Raw genomic sequence first — 15,228 nt, 5'->3', positions numbered from 1 at the left:
CGTTATCATTATTCAGATCAAGGCCTATTTTCTTAGTGAGATCAGTAACGACCCAAGTCCTCATTCTGCCATTTTGGGGCTGTGTAACCTTATGGAAATTCACATATTACAGCTTCCCTGCAGTTTCCACCATACATAGTCGCTACTGAATTCGGGCCTTAGCCTCTCCAGGATGGTTAGGACAGTTAAATGAGTTAATGGGCACCCAAGCACCTGAAAATTATGGTTTGTTTTCCTTCTTGCTCTTTGAAATCAAGGTCTGGGTGATATTTGACATCTCTTTCTTTTTTCTCTTCTTTATGTTTTTATTCTCTTCTTCCTTCTCTAACACTCAGTTCCTAAAGTTCTATTCTCTTACTCAATCTGTTATGACTTATTTTGTCACCTTGTATCAAGCATGGAAAAAAAAAACCACAGAGGCTGAAGTAACCTTTGACAAACTTGCAGTTTAGCTAGCATATCCCAAGTTCTTCAGTGGGATAGAGTGGCTGAAGGGAGTGGCCCAGTACATGTCCTCTTTCTGGGCCCGGGTCAGTGAGGATCCAATATATGGATCCTATTCACTGGCCACCCAGCCTGCTCAGTTCACCTTGCTATCCATTACCTCAGAGGCTGCTGCTGAGTCTCCTTGTGGTCCAGGAGCTAACACCATTGCAATATCACTACTTCCTTGCTGTCCCCACTGTGCAGGGCCACAGCTGACAGTGCTGCTTATGAAGAATAGCCATCTCTTCCTCCTTTATCTGTTAGATTTTGTTGCATAACATGCAAACCCAGAGCTTAGCAGCTTAAAAAAACAAGCTCTTCACTTAGCTTACAAGGCTGGCAGTTTGGACTGGGCTCACTTGAGTTGCTCTACTGTAGTCTCAGTTGGACTCATATCTGCACTCAGCTGCCACCCAGATAGGTGGCTCTGCTTCTGCCGATTGCTGGTGATAGGCTGGGCTGATGGGGGAACCGGGTAGTCCAGGCTTCTTCATATGGAGGTGGGGGCAGGGGCTCTAGGAGTAATAATAGAGTCAAAGTTAAAGTCTCTGCTTCTGTCACAATTACTATTTTCTTCTTGGCCATTGCAAGTCACATGACCAAACTCAAGGTCAGTATGGAAGGGTACTATCCAAGGGCTGGATATGGAGAGGGGTGAAAAAATTGGTGGCCATTAACTGGAGCAGTCTGCCACATCTCTTGAGAACATAACACGACAACTAGTTCCAAAGTCCCTTTCGTACATTTTGTCCATAGAGCCTTACAGCCCTCATGAAAATAAGGACAGGGGCCAGATTGTGGTGCAGTAAGTTAATCCTCCTCCTGCAGTGCTGGCATCCCATATGGACACTGGTTCAAGTCCTAGCTATTCCACTGCTGATCCAGCTCCCTGCCAATGTGCCTAGGAAAGCAGTGAAAGATGGCCCAAGTGCTTGGGTCTTTGCACCTGCGTGGGAGACCCCATGAAGCTCCTGGCTCTTGGCTTTGGCCTGGCCCAGCCCTAACCATTGCAGCCATTTGGGGAGTGAATCAGCCAATGGAAGATCTCTGTCTCTGTCTTTACCTCTCTCTCTGTAACTCTGCCTTTCAAATAAATAAACCTTTAAAGAAAGACATCTGGTATGCTATCTCAGAATTCACAAATCAGTTATGAACACTGTTTCCTCAAAATTTTCCCTTAACAGGCAGGCATTTAGCCTAGCAGTTAAGATGCTCATGTCCCATAGCAGAGTGCCTGTGTTCAATAACTGCCTCCAGCTCCTGACGCCAGCTTCCTGTTAATGAGGACCCTGCAAGACAGCAGTGGTGGCTCAAGTAGTGGGGTTCCTGAAATCCATAAAGGAGACCTGGGTTGAGTTCCCAGTGTCTGGCTATGGCTCCAGACACTGCAGCCCAGCCATTGCAGACATTTGGGAAGTGAATCAGTGCATGGGAGCTCTCTCTCTTTGTCACTCTGCCCCTCAAATAAGTAAATATTCAGAAAAACATTAGCCTTGTGTCAGGTTGCCTTCAAATATAAATATATGCTTCTTTAGGAAAATATAGGCTCTGAAACAACTAGGTTAGTAGTGGCTCTTAATTCCATATTTTGGAAGTAAGAGGGGAGTCACAAACACCTTTCAGAATCTGATGAAAGATTAGTTCTTTTTCTTCAGAGAAATTCAAATTGATTCAGAATGTTGTTTATAATTTAATGAGATTCACATATTCCCTGAAGCCAAATTTAAGGAATCTTAAATCAGAGGAAGAATATATAGTTCTTTAAAAGAATTCCTTTGAGCCCAAAAGGATTTGCCATAAGCTTGCTTATCTAAAGGATGTCTATTATTTAAAGTGGTCCATAAGCTACTTACTACCTCAGAGTTGTCCAGAACACTTCCAAAAATACTTAATTTGGAAGCTTACTCCCCAGGTAGGAAAAATTCAGTTTCAACTTGGGTTTTCAGGAATTGCATTAATTAAAAGCCAGATTGGTTTATTTAGATGTGTTCCTGTGAGTATTCAGGCCAAATCTTTCAGACATTACATACATCATGGTACTAATGATAGGGACTGTGGCCAAGGGCAGTGAAAATATATGAGCCATTAGCAACACTTGTGAACAGATAATCAGTGCATTAAAGGAATTTTTCCATATGTTCATTAAAAAAAAAAAACTAAGTCCCAAAGTCTAAGAACTTTATCATCTCATTTAAGAGTGTTTTTGGTTGCAAGTAAAGGAGAACCCAGCTAAAATGGGCTTAAACAATTAAATAGCTGATTCCAGGATGGAGTATGTGACTGAATCACTAGGTGGCTCTAATTCCACTTCTCTAATCTTTTGAATTTCCCTCATGAATCCAAGAGGATTATGGCAATTTCGGGTGACAATGTCCAGTGGTGGACACGAGCAAGGCAAACCTTCCCAGAGACCACCACTGAACATTTCCTAGGTTTCATTGGCCTGAATTGCCTAAACTTATATAATCTAAACTAGTTACTTGCCGGAGAAAGACTAGCATCCCAATGGCTTTGACCAATAAGTATTTCATCTCTGGTTTTGGAGAGAGGCTTGGCCTCTTCTGAAAGACATGGCTTCTTCTCAAAGAGTAAAAATAAAATCAGTGTGTTCTTGGCAAGAAGGGGTTAGAAGGGCCATGATCTGGGCAATCCACAGCATCTGTCCATCACAGTACTGTGTAACTTAGTACCCATTTTGAATGGGTAATCTACCTTTCAAGGAGCAGAAGAAAAGGAAAAGAAAGCTTTTGCTAATGTAAGTCATGGGAAAAGTGACTTCTGAAATGTCACAAAAACCTGATTTTTAAACAGTTGGAAAAGAGTGGCTCAAAGATTAGGCAGTTGAGCAAAAGACTCTGTCAGAGAGGGCAGTAATATAGGTTTGGAGATGGAAGGTGAATATAACACAAAGAAAAAAGTAAGAATGAGGCAGAGGATTAAACAGGAACATGATTACAGAGGAGGAGAGTGGCAAGTGTGTTACGTGTTGTACTTAGCAAAATGGCAGAAGAGAGACTTTGAAGAGAAGTAGCATGGGGATGGGGCAACAGAGTGGGGCCACCATATCAAGCAGCTGGCTTCCTCGAGTGGATGCTGCGATGCACTTGCTTGCATCTCGTCTTTGAGGAAGCTTTTGCCCACTTGCAACTGCTGGTGTTAGTGTCTGTGTGCCTGAGGTCTCATGTTGGCCTCTTTCCACCTGTGTGACTGGTGAAGGTAGAAGAATGAACCTCCTGCTAGAGTAGCCTCACCTAGGGATTCTTAGGGACTGGTGTATGAATCCCCCAGTTCCCTCACTTCTTGTTTAGGATAATTCTGGACACAGAGGTTTGATACCGTTTCCCAGGTTTTCCCCGCAGGATGAAAGCAGTTGTCCATGGTGGTAGCTTTGCTTCTCCTACTTCCCTACCAATCCTCTCAACACCTCCTAAAGGAACTAGATGTACCTGCTGCCTGGTCCCATGGGCCACTTTATGCACATAATGTCATCCAGTCACTGCAACAACCCTAAGAGTAGTAGCTATTATCAGCTCCAATAGATATAGATAAGGTAATAGACTCAGGTAGGTCAAGTGACCTCCTTAAGCTTATTCAGCTGGTAAATGGCAGAGCTCGGGTTGCAATCCAGGTCTGTCTGGTGAAAGCCTGTTCTCCTTCCTTAATAACAATTCATATCTTGGTGATATTGAACAAGGCACTAACGCAAAGACTGGAGGGCCTGGATAAAGCCAAGGATTCTGGGGCTGCTATACCACACGTCACAACCTGCTCTAGGCATCAGCTGGTTGCTTTAAGATTTCCATCTATCAGGCCGTTGTGGGCTAAAGCTCAAGAAGCTGATGCAACATCTCTGTTGGTGAGCATGGAGATGAAACAGATCCAAGCCCATAGTCACCCATGGTAAATCAGGGAAGCAATGGTAAACACTGACCATGATTTCAAATTGCAGTCTGAACCAGAAATGATAGGAGAACTCAAGGTCTGACTGACCATAGCCTATGACTCTGACTACATGGTAGAACTTTCAGGGCAACAAGTTGGCAAGTGACATACTTCATACATGGCTGAGTTCTTGAGACGGTATGATGGATGGGTTAGGAGATAGATTCTGGAGTCACACATAACTTGGGCCAGAATCTTATTCCACCACTCTCTAAGTTTCCAGTGCGCGGCAGCTTCCCACCTCAAGAGCCTGAATCTCTGCTTTTTTTTTTTTTTTTTACTGAGGGCATTCTCTGATAACACTAGCACTTGTTCCACCACAAGTAGCTACAAGTCAGTTGTTGGGTGAGTTAGCAGCCCTGGAGGAACACTCAATCAATGAGGACCAGGAGCTGAGGGACAGATGCTGCAGCCGTTTCATCCTCCAGTTGGATGATTCTGAGCATGTTCCACACAGTTTCTCAAAGGATATCCAGCAGAACTGAGCCGCAATTGCCCAGGGCAGTGGCCTACTCATTAATGCACTCATTTGTTGTTCTTTGACCTATCTTCTGTGTTACTATTGCCAAGGTATTTAATTTTCTGAAGCCTGGGAAATTCAGGTCGCACCTTCATCCTAGGGCTCTTATGACAATTAAAAGAGATCCTATGTGTAGTGTGGTCTATATGTAATAAGAGTTCAGGTAAGCACTTGGTGGCTGTTATTTTATTGATTGTTAATTTCAGCCTTTTAGAAGTTCCATCCCTGCAATCCCAGTTACTCCACTAGGTGGCAGAATATCAACATTCATCATCCGTGGGAACCTATGTCTCAGAAAATGTAAGTAAAACAAGTAAACTAGAGACCCTGAGGGACTCTGGTCACAGTGACATGAGAAGGGCAAACCTATGATTAAAAACCAACCCAAATAAAGAAAGCGGTGTTCTTAAATTCCAGCCTTAGTCAGATTGGTGTCTGATTCAGGCTTTGAAAGGTAGACTGTTGGATGAATTCCCAAAGCAACATGGGGAACCTGTATGAGAGAAGCAGTTGAAGTCTATTTGCAAGACTTTACTGGGTGCCATTTTCCCATGCTTGGGGTAATCCTAAATCATGGTAGACGACTATGAAGTGGAGGACCGGCAAAGAGCCAGGAAAACCCAAGAAGTCACCTGAACAAAGTAGAAGTTGATAAGGGTCCATGTGATCCTATAGGCAGATTTGGAACAAAATCTTTCAGGATTATGTGGTATTTCTTTTGGTAATATGTTTGCATCATCAAACAAACTATATAACCTGAGAATTCTCAGAGTCTATGGTTAAAGGATGGGAAGGGTGGGCATTTGTCTGCTGGCTTCCATCCTTAATTGGTGGAGAGTGCATCTTGGGGTATTACCCTCACCATATATGCAATGAATCAAGATGCAGGCATTTTGGGTGGAAAGTTATTGGCATGTTCAAAACTGTCTAGCACCCATGCTGATGTGCCCAGGTGGGCAGGTGAGATATGGGGAGGAGAATCTACAATGACTGCTATAGCAGTGTTTCTCAGACTTTAGAGTATATACAAATCCCTTGAGATCTTGTTAAAATGCAGATTCTGATTCTGTAGGTTTTCAGTGCAACTGAAATGGTGCTCTTAAAATTTATTTATTTGAGAGGAAGAGAGAGAGAGAGCAAGCACACTTCTACTTGCTAGTTTATTCCCCAAAGGCTGGGGCTGGACCAGGACCAAAATTGGGAGCCAGGAGCACAATCCAGGTCTCCCATGTGGGGAGTGGGAGCCTAATAAATCACTTGAGGCATCATCTCTGCATCTCAGGGTCTGCTTTAGCAGGAAACTAATCAGGAGCCAGAGCTTGGGATCAAATCCAGATGTTCTGCCAATATGGGACATGGGCATTTTATCCAGTGTCCTAACTATTAGGGAAAATGCCCACCCCTTTGCATTTCTCACAAATCCTCAGGTGGTATTAATGCTATTGGTTCCTGGAGAATAAAGGCTATGCTTTTTTAAAAAAGATTTATTTATTTTATTTGGAAGTCAGAATTACACAGAGAGGGAAGGAAAGGCAAAGAGAGAGAGAGAGAGAGAGAGAGAGAGAGAGAGGGAGGTCCTCCATCCACTGATTCACTCCCCAGATGGCTGCAATGGCCAGAGCTGTGCTGATCTGAAGCCAGGAGCCAGGATCTTCCTGGTCTCCCACATGGGTGCAGGGGCCAAGTACTTGGGCCATCCTCTACTGCTTTCCCAGCCATAGCAGAGAGCTGGATCAGAAGTGGAGCAGCCAGGACTCAAACTGGCGCCCCTATAGGATGCAGACACTGCAAGCAGCGGCTTTACCAGCAATGTACAGTGCCAGCCCCAAGCTACACTATTCTTTAAATCGGTCGTGCTCTTTCTTTTATCATCCTATAACATTATTAACAGTAAGCAACACTGTAGGCACCAGGGTCCCTGGGATTTGGCCTTCTTCTCTCTAAACCTTGATGTTTTGTCTTCAAAATGAGGGGTTTGGATTAAATAAACTATTCCTCACTGGGATCATGGACGGAGAGGGGACTGGAAGGAGTGGTTTTATAAATGACATTTTAATATTTAGAAAAAATCAAGATATTTTTAATGGCAAAAAGAGTAAAGTAGGAAAACATCTGTGTTAGGTATGACGCAGGATGTAACTCCTGTTGCTATGAAGTTCATGCTTCCTGGGAGTGGGGGATGACATTGTAATTTCCTGAGGGATGCCCTAGGGATTTCCATTTTTATGTAAAGAAAGGTATTGATTCCAATAGGTTGAGAGACTGGATTTGGTGATCTGTAAGACCTCACCTACGTCTAATATCTTTCCTCTGCATTTGTGTAAATCTTTATTATTATTATATGAAATTGCTGGCTTACGTCTGTCTTCCCTACTGGCCTAGAAGCTTCTGTAGCTAGAGATTCATCTCTACTGCTATCACTCATTATGTAGTGCTTGAGATGTAGTAGATGTTTAGTAAATCCTTCTCTGTGTGAGAATGAATTTTTGGATTTACTCCAGTTCTAAAAATGTTGTGATAACATGAGGTTGAACTGGATGCTAACTTTTTAGGAAAAATCTTTTGGGACTTTTTTTTTTCCTATATGGTACTGATACCTTTGAGGGTTTTTGTGGTAGAATTCTAGTCACGTATAACTCCATGTCCAGTATTTACTGACCTTATTAATTAAAATGAACTGCTCCAGAGCAAATACCATTTAGTGGCATCCTAATGATGATTACTTTGCAGAAGAAATAATTGAAAATGGTGCTTTGGAGTAAGAAACATCTGCTCTGGTTTTACGTGGAAGAAGAATCTATGAGATCCATTTGGATGGGCTCTGGCTGATTGAGCTTGCCAGGGAAAGGCGGAGGCACCAGTAATTACATGTGTTGCATTATAGGTTGGAAATAGATATATAGAGCAAATGTTCCAGCCCACAAAGCTCCAAAATGCAATGAAAGCAGCCTAGACTTCAAGCTCATTTTCAAAATTCCCATCAGTACAGAACAGAGCCAGCTATACATTTTTTTCTTTTTTACATGGTACTTATTTTGAAAAATTATTTATTAACTTGAGAAGGAGGGGGGAGGAGTGAGAGGGAGAGAGAGAGATATCTCTATCAGATATCTGGATTTGGTGATCTGTAAGACCTCACCCACGTCTAATATCTTTCCTCTGCATTTGTGTAAATCTGTCTCTGTCCAAATGTCTGCAATGGCTGAGACTAGGCTGTGTCAAGACTGAGCCAGGAACTCAGTCCAAGTCTCCCAGGTGGATAGAGGGAACCCAATTACTTGAGTCAACTCTGTTGCCTTCCAGGGTCTACATTGGAAGGAAGCTGGGGTCAGGAGCTGGAGCTGGGTGTCAAAACCAGGCATACAGATGTAGGATTATAGGTGTCTTAACTAGTAAGCTAAATGCCTATCCCTCACATGACACCTGTGACACAAAAGAATGAATTAACTGAAGATCTGGAAATCTAGTTGCAAATTTAAAAAAATCATAGTGGCAACAAATATATAGAAAGTGACGATGTCAACATGTCATTTTTGTTGGAGGTATTAATTAGTAACTCCCTGGGTTCTTGGTGTCCTTGAAACAAGTCAGCACCATTGCTTGACTTTATACAAACTTGATTGCACTCAGTTGAAAATTGCTCTTCTCAGGGGTAGAAGTTTGATGCAGTGGTTAAGGCATCACTTGGGATGCCTGCATCCTATGCTGCAGTCCCTGGGTTCAAGTTTTAGGTCCACTTCCAATTACATCTTCCTGATGATGTACACACCCTGGGAGGCAGCAGGTGATGGCTCAAGTACTTGTGTTCTTGCCACTCACTTGGGAGACCCAGATGGAGTTCCTAGCTCTGGTTTCTTCCTGGCCTAGTTCTGGCTGTTGTGGGCATTTGGGGAGTTAAAAAGCATATGGAAGATCTCTCTTCCTCTGTATGTCTCTCTCTGTGTGTCTCTGCCTTTCAAACAAAATTTTAAAAATAAGTGAAACAAGAATTGTTCTTCTCAAGATAACGCTTAGTTATATGACCATGTAAAAGTCCTTCCTAAAAGGAACAGGTGCAAGTGGGGAGCCCAAATGAATGAGATCAATGAAGAGATCTATCCTGAAGTTCAAAAGATGAAGTTTGTAATTTCAGGATGGAGAGGCTAGCTCAGCAGTAGCCTATTAAGATAAAAATCTAGTAGAATTTGTCAAGCCCAGGACACACCTGTAATGTGATACAGGTGCTGAAAATATTTGTTTCAAAATAGTTGTACTACATTTCCCAGCACCCTCTGCAGTTAGGCATGGCCATGTGACTGAGTTCTAGACAAGAGAATGCGAGCAGAAGTGAGATACTCTGTTTCTGGTCTGGCCCATAAATACTATGCACACAGAATCCTCTGTGTTCTTTCCCCTTCTAGTTTGCCATAACAAAAATCCCTCTCACATTCTCTTGGTGATGGCAACTGGTCCAGACATCGACACAACTGTCCTTAAAGGAAGACCTTATATTTATTTCATGGTTTCCCCTCTCCCCTACTGGCCATGCATCAGGACTCTTTAATCCTGACTGTCACTGGCCATGACAGGCAGCAGCCATCAGGTGAAACCAACACAAGGATGGCACAGCGGTAAGATGGACAGAACCTGTGCCTTAAGCTGCTGATCACCTTGTGCCTGAAGGCTCCTGTACTTCTAGACTTCACTTTGAGCTGGCGTTTTCCATTATGTCTAACTCAAAACATCTTGACTAACACACTGATCCTGAGGCGGCCTGGGAGTACAAGTTGAATACTGCTTTGTCATCAGAGCTGCCCAAGGGGAAATTCTACCCTGGCAGCATGTGGACCACTTGGGGGTACATCTGACCCCAAGAATTATAAACTCTGGTGAAGGAGGAAAGGTTAATTTAAACATGGAGTTTTTTTTTGCAAGTGTCCAGAAATGTATTTTATAGCAAACATTTGTTGGCTTTTGACTGTCATATCTCTGATCCACTCCCTTCTCTCTCCATCTCTCTTTGTAGCAAGCATCATATAACAGATGAAACATTTTGTCTACTAAATAATTGCCCTTAAGTCATTCAGAATATACGATTATGGATGGTAAGCAGCCAACTTGCAGGAATTGCAGTTCTCATAACTCATTACATGTAGTTGACACCTTGGGACTTACTCTTGCCAATGGCATGGGACCACTAGTGGCGTGTATTACATATGGGTCAAGAAATCTAAGCAGTGTGTGTACCTTCATTGTCTTTATTCACCCTCCAGCTGAATGCAAAGGACTCCAAAACCCAAGAGGAGGGTGGAGCCACAATGTGGAAGGAATTCGGGTCATGAGTAATCATGTGGAAGGTTGTACTAACCAGGAATAACCATGTTGGACAGTTCCGTGACTGAGGAATGTACTTCTACTGTGTTAAGTCATTAAACTTTGGGATTTGTTACTAAAGTTAGCATTGTCCTAAGTAATAAATCTCTATTGTTCATGATCTCAGGAGGAAACAGCCATCTCAATTTTCCATTAATATAGAAGCCAAAGACATCCTAATTTCCCCTTATATCTGCCCCTGGGGAGAGCCAAGGTTTAAACATCCAATGAGACACTTGCTCCTGGGATACTGAATCTTAACCCAGGGGCACAACAATGTGAAGAAGGTTCAGAATCAGATATACAGAAGTGGTAGCAGACATTTGATGAAAAAATAGAGCCTGTGGCAATGGGCTTTGGCTGTGGTTTCTGTTACTTCAGGAACATGCTGTCCTCCAGCTTCTCATTGATTCTCTTGGCCCCTGATCATCTGATAATTAATTCCTCCTTTGCTTAAGATAATTAGAGTTTTTCCTCTTGCTTGCAATCATTTGGTGATGGGTTTTTAACTTTTTTCGTAAAAGAGATCTGAAATTCATTGCTTTGTTTGATAAGTGAAGGCTTTCTCTTACAAAAGTCTGTGTTTATCTCAGCCTTTGACTCTGACCAATTATCTTAGATTCGTGATCTAATGGCAGTTGAGGTTGGCTTCATCCAATTTCCTCTTTTCATTCACTGCCTCACTAGATAATCAAGTAGTTATTTATTTTTTTCCTTTTGTTGACAGTTTGGTCCCTCTCTCTGTCTTTCAGCAATGATTTCCATCACTTGCCTTACTGACAGATTGTCCTTACCTACACATTCTCATGGTGTTCCACTTATTAACTATTTCTGGCCTTCATCTGCTCTATCCAATTAGCAGCGTGTAACACTTTTCTAATGGGAGAAGGGCATAGTTGAGGGCAGGGAGGATCACTGAACCCATTGTTCCCAGGATCTGCTTCTGTATCTTACAAGATCTGTGACATTGGGTAGATTGTTGAACTGTCCCTGAGCTTTGCTTTGCAAAGTGATTAAAATGAGAAAATAGAAGAAAATCTCCATCAATTATAATGATAGCAGTTAATTAAAAGCCATACAGCTAGAGAAATGCAACTGGAGGGAAGGTAAGAAAGTATGAAGGTGGGAAGTCCACGGCCTGGCCTTGGATGTTAGGCTGGGAGACCTGGGAGACAGGGAAGGACTACTCATTGGTGCACACAGATTACCATCAAGGGATGGGAAACACAGAGTTAACTTTTTTCCTTTTCAGCTGGCTTTATGATTTTGTTTCATCCTCCAGTGCCATCCTTGAAGAGAATCCAAACAAAGCAGTGACCTTTCTTCAATATTTTATCACTCCTCACACATCATGCATACAAGACAAATTTGACACCTCACAGTAGCCTTTTATGTAACTTAATTTCTCAATTAGGAATTCCTCCATGACACCCCGATCAGCTGTTTGTATTTGGGAATAACTTGCTTTAGAAACTCCAGCGCCACGTCCCACGGACTGTACCGGGGACCAGATTTGAAAAACTGCAACACTGGGCCGAGCCTCAGTTTCGTCGTCTGTGAGGTGAGGCAGGCACCACTGAAACTCCCAGGGTCTCCTCTCTATGCTCCACTCATTGAGAGGCAGGCTGATGGCCTTGTAACTCACAAGAGTCTGCTTAGATTCCAGATAAAGGTAGCTTAGCCTTCTCTGCCTTCGGTTTTGGAAAACGGGCATCTATGTTGACTGTTGATACGTTGGGTCCATGGTTTCAACAACTTGACCACCAACTGGGCCTGCTTCATAAACTCCCAGCTCCTCTTCTTTCTGTTCTTTCTGCTCATCTGCCTCACATACACTTCTACCTTTTCCCTTCCCTTCCAAATGAAAGGGAAGAAAGAACACTTCTACCTGGACTTTTTCTCTGGTTAAAAACCTTCTCCCTCTCCCGTCACTGAGTAGGGCTTGTTGTCTGAGGTTGACACTAAATCCAATCCAACAGACTCATATACCTGGGCCAGGAGAGAATTTCTTCAACTCTGATGTTTTACAAATGGGAAACAAAGTATTTAGTGACTTTGATAACTTTTCACATTTTTTCCTTTGTTCTTAACAAAGTAAGAGACCACTGGGGCCAATTTGGTTCAACTTACTAATCATTTCTACTGATTTTAAAGGTAGATACTCTTATTTTAGACCATCTTTTGATTTTGAAAAAGATTGTCTTCCCTTATGAAATACCTTCTCTGAGCCATTGAACTTGGTCCAGGAGAAAAAAGGCAGGGGATATGAGCTTAAATAACTGATAATATAATAATCAAATATTATTTCATAATATTCAAATATTCTGAGCAGTATCCCCTACCAGCATACCTATAATACACACTCCTGCACATCACCCTCTTTACCATCTTCCCACCCAACATGAAACCTGCAGAAAAAAGTAACACCCCCGACAGAGTTTGGGAAATTCTGGACCCTTTCAGTTATTTCCCAGAGGTTCAAGGCCAAGTAGAGAAGCAGTTGGTCTAGGACAATATGGAATCATAGGGAGGTGGAGACTAATTGAATACTTGAGCCAGAAAAATTCTTTTCAAGTGGAGCCTACAGCAATTGAAAGTAAGGAGGTTTACAAAGTAGGAATTGCAGCACTTAAGGTGCCACCATGAAACATTAATAGCAGCTGCAGGCCCCCAGGATGCAGGCAAGCTCTTCATCTGAGGGTTGGAATCAAAGTCATGTTGCCGACTGAGACAAAGCGAGAAGGATCCACGCACACAAGAGATTGTGGCTGGGCTGTCAGGCTGGATTTGTGTCTGCCTGAGCTGCTCTGAAAAGATCCTCCTTTCCTGAATCACTAAGACCCCCTAGACAATAGAGGAATGGAGTGGTGACGCTCTCTGTGCTAAGCAACAGATTGGAGATGTGGGAATGGGAGCTTTTATGTCAGCTCTCTACTGATAACCACCACTGAACCCCAACCCTAATGGCCTTTGCTCTCCTGGCTACTGGGTTGTTGTAATGAAGAGTCCTTGCCATCCTGTGGAGATGGTCCAAGAAGATAAAGCACTGCTACAACACCACTCCTCCTCGGTCCAAGCCACCATGATTGCTCACTGGAGTTTCAGCAGTAGCCTTCCACTCAGCCACTCTACTTCCATCCACTCTTACCTCCTGCTACCTTATTGACTACCCACATCATAAGCCAAAGAGATCTTCTCAAAATATGAGTCAAATTATGTTACTTGCCTGTTCAAAATCCTGTGGTGGCTTCACAATATTCCCACTACAACCTGCAAAGCCCTGCACAATCTGCCACACACTCCCATTACTTCTCTAACCTCATCAACTGTTACTTTCTCCTTCTCTTACTTAGTTCCAGGCACGCTGGCCTCCTTACTTGAACTTGTCATTTCTGTTCATGCCTCAGAACTTCTGTACTTGCTGTTCTTTCCACCTGAGACATTCTTTCACCAGTGCCTGTACTACTTGTTTCTTCACCTCTGAGAGATCTTTTTTTGGATGCTATCTTCCCAACGAGGTCATCCCTGATCATTGTACTTTAAATTGCAACTACTCTGTGTTCTACAGCAATTGCCAGAATTAGGCTGCCTAACAAACCGCTCCCAACCTCAGTGGCTAACAAATATTTATTTCCATACTCATAGATTCATCTGAGACTTGGTTGACTTAGGGTGGACTTGGCTTGGAATTAGCTCTGCTTTATGCTGTGAGTTGAGTTCAGGGTTGCTGTGTGTGTATTTGTATTGAGGCCCAGAATGAAGAGCAGCAGCTACCCAGGACGTGTTCTTCTGGCAGTAAATCACCGGAGTGAAAGGGCCAAGCCAAACAACATAAAATTTAAAATCTCTGCTTGCATCACTCTCCGCTAACATTCTACTGGTCAAAGGAAATCACATGACCAAGTCCAGCGTTAATGAGGTTGGAGACTATATCTATGCTGGGAAGGAAAAGGGAAAACATTTGCTGGACAGTCATCCAAACTGTTACAGATGCACTCATACCCATATCTCCCTCTCTTCCCTCCAGTGTTTTGCCTTTCTCCTTGGGGCTTACCACCACCCTGCATAGGACACAGTTTATTTATCTGTTCCGTTTTTCATCTGTATCATCAGTTAAAATAGAGATTCACTGAGAGCAGAGTTTTATTTGTTTTGTTTCCTGCTGTATTGTCAGTACTTTGGGAAGTTCCTGGCATGTAGTGGATACTGAACAAATATTTGTTGGATAGCAGAACAAATAAGTCCACATATTATCATAAAGGATTTATTAAAGGAAGTTCAGAAATGAGATCTATGATTGAATAGCCTTCTGAAGGGGAACATATCTGCAAGACTGGTCTTAATATCCACCACATCACTAGCATTACTAGCACCATCACACACACTGTCATCCTCACTATTACCATTGCTACCATCACTTGCACCACCATTTTCCTTACTACCATCACCATCACCACCACCATCATCTCTACCACATTACCACCAGCATGGCACCATCATCATTCCACTTCTACCACGATCAGCACTACCAGCGCCATCTCTACAATCACCATGTCTTTCACATCTCCATCACCATAGCCATTACCATCCCAGGACTACTGCTGTTAGCCTCATCACTCTTAGCCCCATCATCACTAGCACTGTTGTCACTATCCCCATTCGATGGTGATGATTGACAGTGGTACTGATTGCACACAGCTCTCCATAAACTGATTGCAGTACAGGAAGCAAATGAAATCATTACTGTGCATTAGAGGACTAGCTGCAATGATAACACCTCAATATGAGAAAATTATTTCTCTTAGGATTCCCAGAGCAGAACTCTGCTAGTTACACAATAGATATGTAGGGCAGCTTCAGAAGTGGAGGTCTGTTGAGATTGTCAAACCTCCAATTTCGCCTCCTAAATGTGGCTGAAATTGTTTCCA

The sequence above is a fragment of the Lepus europaeus genome, chromosome X (assembly GCF_033115175.1).
Source record: "Lepus europaeus isolate LE1 chromosome X, mLepTim1.pri, whole genome shotgun sequence".
NCBI classification, from domain to species: Eukaryota; Metazoa; Chordata; class Mammalia; order Lagomorpha; family Leporidae; genus Lepus; species Lepus europaeus.
Note: the sequence above shows the minus strand (reverse complement) of the source record.